Here is a 14,521-nt window from a genome sequence, read left to right as displayed (position 1 = left end):
TACAGAGAAGGAACGGAAGCTGGGACCAGCCTATCTTCTCTGCCTTCTCCCTGCAACAGGTGAGGCATAAAGAAAATCTTTAATAAAAAGTATTTAAATAATAATTTAAAAAGCTGATCCTCTTAGGGGATGTGAACTGGTCTTATCCAGGGGAGGGGGAATCGCTATGTATTTTGGGTGAAAATGTTTTGCAATTGCTGGCATGCTTTTGCTAATGGTTGAGAGTTTTAACACAGAGCACAGTAGCAGTAGTGACTGCTAGCATTCGTAATTATGGTTGTTTTCTTCCTTTGTGTTTGTGTTATCCCAAAAGTAGATATTATTGTTATGACTTCTGCATTGTTGGAAATATGTTGGCTATACCTGTTACATTCTGGGCAACCGAACAGCATTGAATTGGAGGAAACGTTTTTGTCATGAGACACAAACACACAAACACACACATACGCACATTTCGATTTTTATCTCCATTGCAAGCAACCAAACTCATATGTGCATGAAGATGCAAAGCAGGCCAAGAAAAATCCTTGTTGTATAAACAGGAGCAACAGAATCTATCCATTTTAGCAAATAAATTGTATTTCAAGACATTGGAACTGGAAATAGTTGCAGAAAAAATGTTGCTCTGGTAAACAAGACTATCTTACAGCATGTATATTTGTGATGGCTCTGGGGAGAGATCTGAGTAGTTTCTGCCTTGGGTTTAATTTTTATTTGTTTTAGTAACATCTGTACTGTACTTCTTCTTAAAACAATTTCTACCATTATCCTGGGGTTTATTTTATGCTTATTATTTTGCTAGGAAAGGAAAAAACTATGGGTTGGGAATGCTGAGATGAAGGGGTAGTTTCAGAGGAAAACTAGAAGGATAATTTGGGTGGATGTGAAATTTGTGAGATCCCTTAAGAGAGAGGCAGGCTGTTTTACATTAATGTTTCCTTTCCTTTGTTTCTCATTTTCCATTGTTCGATTGTGAACCTTTAGGTCAGCTTCTCTTAGTACGTTGCTCCTGATCCTGCTGCCAGAATTGCCGGTAGGGAGAAATTGCGGTCAGACTAGGGCCTCACATTGGCTCATGCTTTCGGTCTTCCATTTTTCTCCTGCCCAAGTCCTACTGACTTCATCACATGAGAGAGTTGAGTGGCCATCACAGGAGCTCTGGGACTTTTTGCTCTGAATATCTGATACACAGTTTAGGCATTCATCTCTCCCTAAGGCCAGGAAAGCAGAGAAAGATTGGTAGAGAGATGTAGAAAGATGGGGAGATTTTTTAAAAAACCTGCTTTTGGTAGTGTGGGAACCAAGAACAAACAAATGAGAGTTTTAATAGTACTGCAATAGTTTTCATGTCTAAAAGTCGGTGGCAATAAAGTTTGTTTCCAGAACTGTGGTTGGTTAGAGAGATTTCCCTTTCAGACAATCACAGCATCAAAGAAACCATTGGTACCACTTGAAATTATGTACCAAAACTTAATTAAATCGTGATTGTCTTTCATGAAAACTGGTTGTTGGTATAATAGTATCTTACAATGTTCTAAGCAATGTTGGCATTGTATTTAGGTGTGCTGTTTTCAGAATACTTGCTTCAACATTATTCTCACTCTGCTGGCATCAAAGAACTGTAAGCTGTTGTATGATGAACAAGGATCAGATCCTCATCTAATGAGGTTAAACTTACTGTGACCTGTTTGTATGCATGATCACACTGTCCTTTATTTTATTTAGCTACCACTATTCCTCTGTGATCATGACCTGTCTCTGCTCTTGAATGAGAAGTCCCCAAACTTGCTATTGTTAAAGAGAGAATACTGGAGAATGACGGCAGCCATAAACTTAGATCTCATTTCATTTGCTTCTCTGGCGGGTTGTATTAGTGTTTTCATTAGAAATGTTTTTACAGATGTTGGCTCTCCAGATACGAACTCTCTGTGGTGGAGAGGCAGTCAGGAGTTTGGCATCCAGAACAAAAAAAGAAATCTGCTCTGAAAGCCTAATGTATAGAAAAATAATTTACTGTCTTTATGATGTATAAATGTATAGTAACTCTACAGAGGCTTTAAGATAGAGTAATTGAATTCCAGCTAATAATATAGTGATGTTTGCTATTCGTCTTTTTGGAAGAAATATGTCATTCATCATGATAAAGGACTAAAAAAGCACCCATAAATAACACGTTTAGAAAAGTTGTACCCACTAATTTATATATAAATATTTTCTTTTTCATTTGAAATACCTATATTAATGTGTCCATATTTCTAATAGTACGCAATGTTTTGAACCCATGCCCCACCAAGGTGATGACGTACAAGTGTTTAAAGCATTTGAGCCCAGCAGTACTTTTATTTTATATATATATAGGGATTGCTTTGACTCTGGTGATTATTTTTTTTAAAAAATGATCTTAATGAATAATCAAAGTGCAGAAAAATCTCCCAAACTTAGTTTTCTTTGTAAGTTTATAATGCCATTCAAGACTGCCCTAAAATAAGTTAAAAATATGGATGAGCAACAATAAGACAGCATTTTTTTAAAGCGCCATAATTTTGAATTCCTTTGTGTCTTACAGTTTGCTCTTTTGTGCTTTTGAATCATGGTAGGTAATTGTTAGGGATGTAGGTGGCGCTGTGGGTTAAACCACAGAGCCTAGGACTTGCCGATCAGAAGGTCGGCGGTTTGAATCCCTGCTACGGGGTGAGCTCCCATTGCTCAGTCCCAGCTCCTGCCAACCTAGCAGTTCAAAAGCACATCAAAGTGCAAGTAGATAAATAGGTACTGCTCTGGCGGAAAGGTAAACGGTGTTTCCGTGCGCTGCTCTGGTTCGCCAGAAGCAGCTTAGTCATGCTGGCCACATGACCCGGAAGCTGTACGCCAGCTCCCTCGGTCAATAAAAGCAAGATGAGCGCCGCAACCCCAGAGTCGTCCACGACTGGACCTAATGGTCAGGGGTCCCTTTACCTTTTACCTAGGTAATTGTTAGGGCACGTGGGTGGTGCTGTGGGTTAGACCACAGAGCCTAGGGCTTGCCGATCAGAAGGTTGGTGGTTTGAATTGTGCGCTGTTCTGATTCGCCAGAAGTGGCTTAGTCATGCTGGCCACATGACCCGGAAGCTGTATGCCGGCTTCCTCGGCCAATAAAACTAGATGAGCGCCGCAACCCCAGACTCATCTGCGACTGGACCTAATGGTCAGGGGTCCCTTTACCTTTACCTTTAGGTAATTGGTATTCAAATCGCACTTCTACTTTTCCTAACTGATACAAGAGATGGCTCACATGTCCTTTGGGAGATGGTTCACACGTCCTTTGGAAGTAATACTGTTATAATTCACTCATAACAAATTGAGGGAAACCGTGTCTTAACTTGGGGATGAGGAACCTGTGGCTCTCAAAGATGTTGCTGGATTCCTACCTCCCATCAGCCCCAGCCAGCATGACAGTTGTCAGAAATGATAGGAATTGCAGTGCAGCAACATCTGGAGGACCACAAATTCCTTATATGCTGTTTTTAAGTAGAAGTCCTGCAGTCCTATGCACACTTGCCTAGAGCGTGAGCCCTGTTGAAATCAAGGAGACAGTTTTGCCTTGAAATGTGAAAGATGGACTTGTTCAGCTTCAGCCTAAGGAGAAAAATGGCTTGATTTTGAAAGAAAGCTATGAGAATGGCCATTTGAGTGGCTTTTCGGAGTTATTTCTACTATACAGCATGTAAGATCGTCAGTACTCATAGAATAACAAAACCTTTTCTATTTTATATTTTCCTAGCATTTTTGTTTTATCCTTTACATTTGAGAAAATTCTAACGATTGCCTGACCATTTTTGTTTTTGTGAAATTCTGTGTTGTAAAATGACCTGCATTATCACTTTCATTGTGTGATTATTATTTTTTGTAAGCCCCTTTGCGAGTCCCTCGGGGCTATAAAGTGGGAGGGATGTAAACATGTTTTCTCGCCTAAGTGCAAAATCCATGGACAGTGGCTTGAATTCTCCTGATACAAATATTTCCAGAAGAAACGGAAGCTATAAACAAAGTTTTTTTAAATGTACCTTTGTCCAGAATTGAAACCTGATTGTACATAGTTTATGGCTATGAACATGCCTATATTGTGTGCTAGGTGTGTATGTAGAGGAGGAAGCTGCTGTTATTATAATTTTATTTATATGCTACTGATCTGACTGGGTTGCCCCAGCCACTTTCGGTGGTTCCCAACGAAATATTTAAAACACAATAAAACATCAACCAGTAAAAACTTCTCTGAATCGGTTGGGTGGTGCTGTTGTGTCACTTCCTTTGTCGCCACATCCGAATAGGTGCCTTTAATCAGCTACTTCAGGCATGGCCAAACTTTGCCCTCCAGCTGTTTTGGGACTACAATTCCCATCATCCCTGACCACTGGTCCTGTTAGCTAGGGATGATGGGAGTTGTAGTCCCAAAACAGCTGGAGGGCCAAGTTTGGCCATGCCTGAGCTACTTGGTTCTGTTTGTGGTGCCCTGCGCAAGGACTCCTGCCTCCCCACAGCCCAATCCATGCTTCCTGCTAGAAGAAATTTTTTTTACAGAAGATTGAGGAGTTGAGGGGTGGGAACCTAACTTTACTTTATAATAGTTTACTCACCATTGTATGAAGGCTGACTTGTGCTCCTTTACCTTCCTCTTTCCCCACCCAAGATAGTTTAACAAGATAATTTGCAGCCTCTTCCAGTCAGAATTATCTTAAATGTGCCTGGAAGTTAGCATAAACACAGAAAAGATCTGCTGGACCACAGAGAAAGAAGCATGGCAGGGGGGTCCCCTACAGTTCTGCTGCAAAGAATGTAAGTCGGTACCCTGTGCTGGTCACGGAAACCTGAACTTTTCTTAGTACGTAGCTGATTTTTGTGAAATGAAAAAAAATATATATTTGCTGCCTCCAGATAACCAAAGGATGACTTGTTTGTTTGTAGGATGCTGAATGTGTTTGGTTTGTTTTCTCTGAGGGGCTCTGAGGTACCAGGGCCTTCATTATTATATATAGCTCTCTGCTAAATAAGTACAGTGGTACCTTGGGTTACATACACTTCAGGTTACATACGCTTCAGGTTACACACTCCGCTAACCTAGAAATAGTGCTTCAGGTTAAGAACTTTGCTTCAGGATTAGAACAGATTTCGGGCTCCGGTGGCACGGCGGCAGCAGGAGGCCCCATTAGCTAAAGTGGTGCTTCAGGTTAAGAACAGTTTCAGGTTAAGTATGGACCTCCGGAATGAGGTACCACTCGGATTAAGTACTTAATTCGTTCTGGAGGTCCATTCTTAACCTGAAACTGTTCTTAACCTGAAGCACCACTTTAGCTAATGAGGCCTCCTGCTGCTGCCGCGCCGCCAGAGCACGATTTCTGTTCTCATCCTGAAGCAAAGTTCTTAACCCGACGTACCATTTCTGGGTTAGCGGAGTCTGTAACCTGAAGCGTCTGTAACCCGAGGTACCACTGTAGCTGCTGCTGGTGAAATATTGTTGGCCATTATATCATTCTTAGAGCATCTTCGGATGAACCAGTCCATTGTAAAGCAATGGGGGGGGGGATCTGATGGTGAATCCCAATGAGATTTATTTCAGTGTTGAACTGAACTGTGTAATGTGGAAGATGGACAAAAGAAAAAGGGTATGGGCTGTCCATTCAAATTGTGGTGTTTTAGGCACATAGGAAACCTGACTTACCATTGGTCCATCTAACTCGGTATTGTTGGCTATGGTGGCCGTTCTATATTTTGGGTAGAATTTCTCCATCTCTATCTGAAGATTCCTTTTTGGTAGCAAAACCTATAGCCCTTCCTTTTTTTCATCAAGTTAACAGTGTTTCACTATACAACAGTTCCACTTAAATTTTCAATAAAATGGCTTGCCCAATTTAACAAGTTTCCTGGGGAATATCTGAAGCATTTGTGAATTAAAATTCTCCCCCTTTTCAAAAATTTGTGAAGGGTATTGGGAGGGCAGACTGGGACGGATTTACCGTAATATCCCATATTTATTTATTTATTTATTCATTCATTCATCCATCCGTTTTAAAAAGCTGACTTCTTTTAGTTTCATTTTTGTTATCCTATCTATTTAATGGCTCATAAGCTACAATGTTCGTACCTTATCTTTGTCAGTTAATGTATCTAATTCCACCATTCCCGGAGGGAATAAACCTGAAACTAAAGCCTGCAATATATTATGGAATCAAAAATGCTTATGTAGAACAAACAGAGGATTTAGCTTGGATAAACAGCAGAGAGCCCAATGTCTTTTATGTCCAGAGCTCAGAACTGGAAGACGAAAATGACTATAAATCATTCTGACGAAACAACATAACATAAATGTATGTTTATTTAAAACTTTATACAGTCATTTATCTGGGCTATAGCTCGGTTAAAAAAAAAGAAAGACTGCTGTTATGAGGCAATGGGGCAAGTAATGATTGAGACACAACTGAGAACGATGGTCCTCCAGCAAAATTTGCTCATGAGGAAAACTAAAAGGGCATTGCATAGCTGTAGCCCTTGAATCAAACAGTGAAATAATGGAGCAATAACCTGTCTGTAAAACCTTCTTCCTGTTTCTCTTCAAAATACTGCAGTTATATTATAAGGACCTATTATTACAACATTTTTCTAAGAGGCAGCAATATAGGCTATAGTATGATAATTTCTGCTTTCCAAAAGTTGAGGGGGGTTTTTTGTTTTGTTTTGCTTTTCTGAAAATAACATTTTAATTGGCAATCCTGGGTGGAGACTTTTTCTTTTTTAAGTTAAATGTACCACTATTATTTATCATTTTACATATTAATGATTTATCCCCTATATATTAATTTATCCCCTACATTAATTTATATCCTAGCTTTCCTCCTGGAAGCTTGAGGTAGTGCCCCCATTTTTATCTTGACAACAACCCTATGAGGTGGTCTCATTCAATCCCATAACTGCTACACTGCCCTGACTCTCCTTCCTGTGGAGTACCGTTAACAATTCCTGTTATTTAGTGTTATATTTTGGGGGTAATTTTATTTTACTGCTTTTTATTATTGATTTGTTAGCTGCCTTGAGCCTCTATTAGGGCAGGACACAAACCTTAAATAAACCAGTCTTTGTGATTGTCTCTCAAAATTCTTGCCAAGTAGTTCTGTTGTAGTCCCACTTTGCATATGAAATGCATTGCTGAAATGGAAAGTCTGACTGGAAGATGGGCTTGTTCAATGTTGCGTAATGCAGTCATGTTCAACCAATCCAAGTTCAACCATTTTATTCACCGGGATGCACCACTAATTACTCTTTTTTCTTGCATCACGGTTCTGTAGGTTCTGTAGTAAGACCCTTTTCTTTTTTTCTTTCTTTTTTAAGGGAAGTTTTTAATGTTTGGCGTTTTATTGTGCTTCTAATATTCTTTCTTTTTTTGCTTTATTGAAGATCTCATATAACATATATGGCATATATACTGTACATCTTATTGAGCATAGAAAAAGATCAACTGTATAAACAAAATCCATATGCAAATAATATTCCACATATTTACCCAACTTAAACTTAAAATTATATTTATAGTATCTCTTGTAGTCTTATCTAATTCCTAACATAAATTACCAGTAAGTGTCTTGCCAGATTAATAACATAGATTAAATTTAAAAAGCTGAAATAAAGTAGAAAGGGTGTAGTAAGACCCTTTTCTTTGCTGTAATTACTCCAAACTTATTATATTTTGCCCCTACAGGTGTACTAAAAGTGAAGACCAACCAAATGGGAAATTAGCTGTATAAAGTCAGGGCACTGCTCATTAGATGGTATGGGTTTGATATGTATGGTAGAATATATGCTCATTCTAACTGCATTATGACTTCCAATACCCAGAGTCCACTGAGGTCAGGGTTTGTCTTGCACCGAGTGATGTAGATGATTTAGAGCCAAAATTCAAGTGCAGATAAGATCAAAATAAGAAGGTAGAATTCAGTTCCTCCTGGTGCAACTGGTATTTATATTTCGATATGGAAATCTGGTCCTCTATATCAGATCTGAGCACCTGACCTTCAATTCAGTCTCACCGAGAATGTTCGTTTCATTTTAGCCCTAGCTTTAAATGCTTCCTGGTTTAGGACTTGCTCCAAGAATCACATTTTCAGCAAGGAATGGGAAATAACAGTATCGATAGTGGCGTGTGCTGGCGGAGCCAGGGAGAGCAGACACACTGCTATCAGTGGAGTTAACAATAGTGTCTGGCAAGCTTCAGAGAATGCTAATCTCATTACTGTTCGGGTTTTTCTTCTAAGGAACAACATTTAAGGAGGTTGCAGAGATACGAGAACTATTTTGATCCATTTTGCTCACAACACAGCCTAATGGTCCTTCTATTTAAACTCCCTGCTATGTAACACCACTGAAACACATGGGGGGTGGGGTTGCATTACGTACAGGAGCAAGGTGCCTGTTTGGGTCAGATGTAGAACGGTTTCTGTTTTGGTCAGCCTACAAGGAATTTATTGCCCAGCCAGGAATTTAGAATGAAGAGGTTTTATTTGTAGTCTTTGATAGTGTTGAGGGTGGTCTGTTTTCTTTCCTTTTCAAAGCAAGGAAAGCTTTCTATAAGCATAATTTTATTTAGCCAGCTTTACCAAAAAGTATCTTGCAAATTAGGGACAAAGCTGTGATACGAAACCTGCAAGGGAAAGCCTTCTGACCGCAACTGACTCTCCTGAATCTATTTATGGGCTTAATGCATTTATATCCTGCTTTACAAGCAACTTTAAAACCAGCTTTCAGGAAAATAAAATGTTGTAAAGATAAATGCACACAACACACACACAAATGTATTTATAAAACAGCAGATATTGATCATGATATGCTTCTTACAATAATAAAAAATGTTTTTTGCGTCTACTTGAAAATGATGAGGGAGCTTCTCGGGACACAGCTGTGGTGCCACTAGCAAAAAGGCCCTGTCCCTGGCATTGTCGGTCAGAAAACAACAACAATGATGACAATCTAAGGCTTCAGCAGGTTCACATGAGCAAAGACGAGATAACATAGTCCTAACCCACTTAAACGTCTGCATACTGTAGTTTTAATTATTTCCTAGGCAAGGTTTCAAAGTCAAGAATGTAAGGTACCAAAGCTTTGTTGTTGTTCCTTAATTTGTTTTTATTGAGAGATTTTCATAGATAACAAAGGCGCATATAACGTCTCTGTTTTCAATCCATAAGAGTCCTTTCTACAGGTCAGTTGTGTTCAGTGTGAGACACTGCTGTCACAGGCAATGTGAGGTTGCGAGAGAAAGAAGTTGAGAGAGAGGAGGGAAAAAGAAGAGTGAATAATCTTTCATTCTTTTGCATGGTGTATGTGTGAAGCTTTTATTTGTTTGTTTGCTTTTATTGGCGGTGCGAGAGGTTGGAGAGCCCAGAGCTTGGTTAGTTGCATTTGGTGAATTGCAGCGAGTTTTGTTTGCATGTATTATGGGGGGGGGGGGAATGGTTTGCATCAAATTAGCCATATCAATTCATATGCTGTCGGGGACAGGAAGGCTGTTGTCTCGTTGGGATGTATATGTAATAAAGGAGAGTCCTACTGGGATGAAGGCATCCTCTTCTGTTTGTCCCCGTGCTAGTTTCAATCTGTAGGTTAGCTTTTCCAGTAGGGCTGTTTGCCATACAGTTTGGTACCAATGGTCCGTATTCACTCCTGACAGGTCCCTCCAGTATTTAGTTATGCTGCTCCTAGCTGCTGAGTGTAAATGGCTTATGAGTTCTTTGCAGTGTGAGTGTGTGTGGTTGTCTTGGAAGATATTTAATAGGACCAGTTCTGGAGTTGCTTCTAATACCTGTTTTGTTATTTTGCAGTAAGAACTCTTTGCTGTACCCCAAAAGTGATTTTCAGGGGCGATTTAGCACCCCAGAGAGCCTTTACATCCTCTCTGCTGTACACAGGAGTTTCTTGCCATTGTTTCTGCCCATCATCAAACCTGCAAGCAAACAGCTGTCTATGAATCATGCTCCCTGTGTATGGATTAAAGCCCCATGAAGACCAATTTTCAAATTTATTTAGTTGGTGTTTGTCCCTTCACCCAATCTTTCTGTTTAAGAACAATTCCTGTGTTAAATCAGAATGAAAATGGCAGCATGAGCACAACTTGTAATCCTCATTAGGGGTGCATCTAATTTGTTTACAAAGTTATTTGTGAAAACTTATGCTTATAAGGATGTAGTCAGAAGAGAAAGTAGTTCTGTAAGCTGTAGGGCCCGTTCATAAAATCTCAGTGTCCATCACTGCAAGTATGTGACATGCCTTAGCTAAAGGTTGAGGACTCTGGCAGGATGTACTGCTATCCTCAGATTAACATAAATATCAGAATCGACCAGTCAAAAAGGCTGTTTGCTGATCTATTTATTCTTTATAATGTTTCTTGTGTGCAACCAGGACCACAAATAGTATTCTGTTGAGGCTTCCCACACGGTACCCAGGGCAGTCCCAGGGAAAAACAGCATGCACCAACTCATGTTAATCACTTAAGAAGTTATTTGTGATAGGCATTGAAATGTTTAGCTACAGAGAGGACAGCTCATCACAGACAGCTTTGTTACTAATGTATACAAGGGCTGGAATGTCTTCCTGTGTGTGTGTGTGTGTGTGTGTGTGTGTGTGTGTGTGTGTGTGTCACAGAGAGAGAGAGAGAGAGAGAGAGAGAAAGAGAGAGAGAGAGAGAGAGAGATCAATTCTTAGCTTCATCACACCTTAGACCCCTCATAAAAGCACTCTCGGGAGGCTTTAAATTTTATGATCTGAAAAGATAAGTCTCTGAGTGAAGCACAACGTTTATATTCCAACGGTATCCCTAGATATGTTGGGTTATGCAAAAGCAGTTGGCCCAAAGACCAGGTGGCTTTTATTCTCCGTAGTAGCTGGGAGTTTTTGCAGTTTTACAAGAACAGGGCATCCACTGTGTTATTAATTTTACCTCAGCTCTCTTGTTCACAGCTAGTAATATCTCACAATATGTGCCATTAGCATGCTGTGGTGTCTATGCATTTAGAGGGCATGTGCCTACCTGAAGTTAGTTATGGCATAGGATGGAATCTTGTGCCTGCTTACCTGAACCCTATGGTACTTACATCTAAGTAGGCACGTATAAGAAAGCAGTGTAATTGGGTGAAGTGCCACATTGCCCAAAATAAACAGAACAGGGTCCAGTTCCCAGAAGCAGTGACCAGTGGGCCATTAGCCTGGCAACTACATGTGTGGATCACCTCTTGCGTGGCTCTCTGTGTGACCTGGCTTCCCATGCAGTTGATCAAATTTCAACCATATATGCTGTCACAGCCCATATGCGAAGGGAGTAAGGGATGCTTTGCTGAATAGCACTGGAGAGCCATTTTATGCAAACAACTTTCCAGTATCTGCAGTTAGAGAAGTAGCCACCCCTGTGCACTGCTGCCTGTGCAGGTCCGTTCTAGAATGGAAAAAACATTCTTACCTCATTCCCTCTGATATTATTGTGCCTGCATTGTCTACCTAGGCACCTAGGATATGGGCGGCACTGCGGTCTAAACCACTGAGCCTCTTGGGCTTGCCGATCAGAAGGTCAGCGGTTCAAATCCCCGCGACAGAGTGAGCTCCTGTTGCTCTGTTCCAGCTCCTGCCAACCTAGCAGTTCAAAAAAACGCCAGTGCACGTAAATAAAAAGGTACTGCTGTGGCTGGAAGGCAAACAGTGTTTCCATGTGCTCTGGTTTCCATCATGGTGTCCCGTTGCTCCAGAAGTGGTTTAGTCCTTCTGGCCACATGACCCGGAAAGGTGTTTGTAGACAAACGCCGGCTCCCTTGGCCTGAAAGCGATATGAGCACCACAACCCCATAGTTGCCTTTGACTGGAGTTAACCGTCCAGGGGTCCTTTACCTACGTGGCTATCCACAATGGGAATCAATGTAAAGATAACCACTGCATCAGCTATGCCACCTCCAGCTCCAAATACACATTAATTCATTCATTTCCTGCATTCTGTGGATATTGATCTAATCTTCCCTTGAAAATAATCAAGAAAAAGAGGTCCCAAAATTTTAGGTAGTGTTTGCACTGAGGAACTTAAGTTAGGAAATGTTTTTCAGCATTCTGTTCTAAATAAACATGCTTCCCTGTAAAAGTATTGATTGTTGTGCTTTCTTTTGTTGTGTAGACTAAACTGTGTCCCTGTCATCTCTGACTTTTTTCAATATTTGAAAGTCAACCATACTTCTTTAACTTCTAGGTGAAGTAAGCCCAGTTTCTCCAGCACTTTCTCTTACTATCCATGTGCTCTTCATAGCTCTGGTCTGTAGATCCTTTCCAAGTTGATTGCTATCTTTCTTGAATGATGGCAGCCTGAACCATTTGTTCATTTATTAACAGGATTTATATGTTGCCGCCCAATAACAAAATTATCTGGGCGAATTGCAATATCTCAATATCAACAATGATAACGAGAGAGCAGAATGGGCCTGGGGCAGGGCGTCCCTTTCTGCTGCTTCAGGTGAAACAGGAAGAGCCGCCATTGTTGGTGGTGATTCCAGGTGAAATGGTGCTGATTTGTGGCCAGATATCACCAACATTGCATCACACACACACACACACACACACACACACACACACACACTGCTTCAGCTAAGTTATACTCGGCATAGACCAGGGGTCAGCAAACTTTTTCAGCAAGGGTCGGTCCACTGTTCTTTCAGACCTTGTGGGGGGCCGGACTATATTTTTTTTGGGGGGGGGGAATAATGAATGAATTCCTATGTCCCACAAATAACCCAGAGATGCATTTAAAATAAAAGGACACATTCTACTCATGTAAAAACACGCTAATTACCGGACCATCCACCGGCCAGATTGAGAAGGCGATTGGGCCGGATCCGGCCCCCGGGCCTTAGTTTGCCTACCCATGGCATAGACCTACGGTTGGATATCGCCCATGATGATATTGTGCAGATAACACCACTTCAACCTGGGAGATCATAATTTCAGTGACGTAACATTAAGAAGACTAAATGTGTATTAGTGTGGAGCTCCTCTCAGATTCCCTCTAACTTTCACAGTTTCTGAAATATGCATAAGGAGGCAAAATAAACTTTACAGGTGTGAGCAAGAACTTTATTACATTTTGCTTTATTTCCTTGTTGAATGCAGCAGTAGCCGTTTATTTGGCAAAGTAAAATAAATAAATAATTGCACCACAGAAGACTCTGCCAAGAGTCTGCTACTTTTCCTCCTCTTCTCATCCTCCCCACCGAAAACTGTTAGCCTTCCTTAAACGCATTAATGAATGTCCTAATGTTTGCCTGTGTGTATCCAGTAATGCCAAAGCTACTGGAATGGCATTTATATTATCCTCCGTCTCCTGTATCTTTCTTAAGGGAGTTTTTATGTGTCACTTGGAAATACTGGATAACACTCTTTATTAGCCTCATGATACTGTAACCCATCAATACCTGTCTAAGCCTGATGAGATCATGCTATGATTGTTAATCAGAGTGAAAGAAAAAGCAGGAGGATGAAAAATACCCTTTAAGGGTGGGGGGAAATCAATTAAAAACTAGAGGACACAGGTAAATATACTGAATTTTCTCTGTAAGGTAGAAGACAGCTGATTGGCTTTGTGGATAAAATGAAACAGGAGTTTAGCATTGTGTTAGTTCAAGGTTACAATGATAGATTGCTTCTGCTGCAGAACATGTGATTTTTTTGTGTGATAGTGTTACGGGGCTTCTACACCTTCCATCTCTGTGATCCTAATTTTTTTATATATAGAAAAATCATCACGATCTGATCAGTGAAATCGAAGCATGGTTGTGTTTATATTACAGTCCTGTCTATCAGCCTTCTAAACTTGTAGTGCAACCCTGGTTGTCCTGACTGATGTCTGGATGTTACCCCTCTCGGTATAGGTGCCAACTCCTAGGGATCAAGGGGGTCTTCAGCCCTCCCAATAAAATATTTGAGGGGGCAAGCCCCCCTAAGTTGATGGGCCTTGCCATTCAAATGGTGTGTGCACACTGCATCTTGACCCTCCAGATTTGCCCTGCCTCTGGTCAGCTTGGCTTGAGTCTTTTTCTTTGTAGGGAAAATATCCTGTTTTGGCTTTTGGAAGATGACCACAAAAAGATCTACAGGTAGTTAGGCAACAAAATTAAAGAGTAGTAACTGATTAAGTTGTGTGCTCCAGATAAATCCATTTGGCATCCATGAAGCTGGTCTGAATATGGCCTTGTCAAATATCACCCATTAACAGATGATATGGAAAATGAAGCTTTCTCTGCCTTTGCTGGTTTCCTTCCATTTGCTCACCTTACAATATGTAGCTCACTTTCAGGAAAGTCTAAAGGGACCGCCAGCAATTCATGCAAGTCAAGTCAAGATGACATCAGACTAATATATTCATAATATGCAACGCCAGGCAGGAAGGCAACATGTAAAATAAATTAGATTAATATGCTGCTTTGGGGCCCTTTTGCAGCTGAACATTGAGAAGAAGTAAGTGCCAGTGATTCCC

This window comes from Podarcis raffonei, chromosome 11, assembly GCF_027172205.1.
Source record: "Podarcis raffonei isolate rPodRaf1 chromosome 11, rPodRaf1.pri, whole genome shotgun sequence".
Classification (NCBI taxonomy): Eukaryota; Metazoa; Chordata; class Lepidosauria; order Squamata; family Lacertidae; genus Podarcis; species Podarcis raffonei.
Note: the sequence above shows the minus strand (reverse complement) of the source record.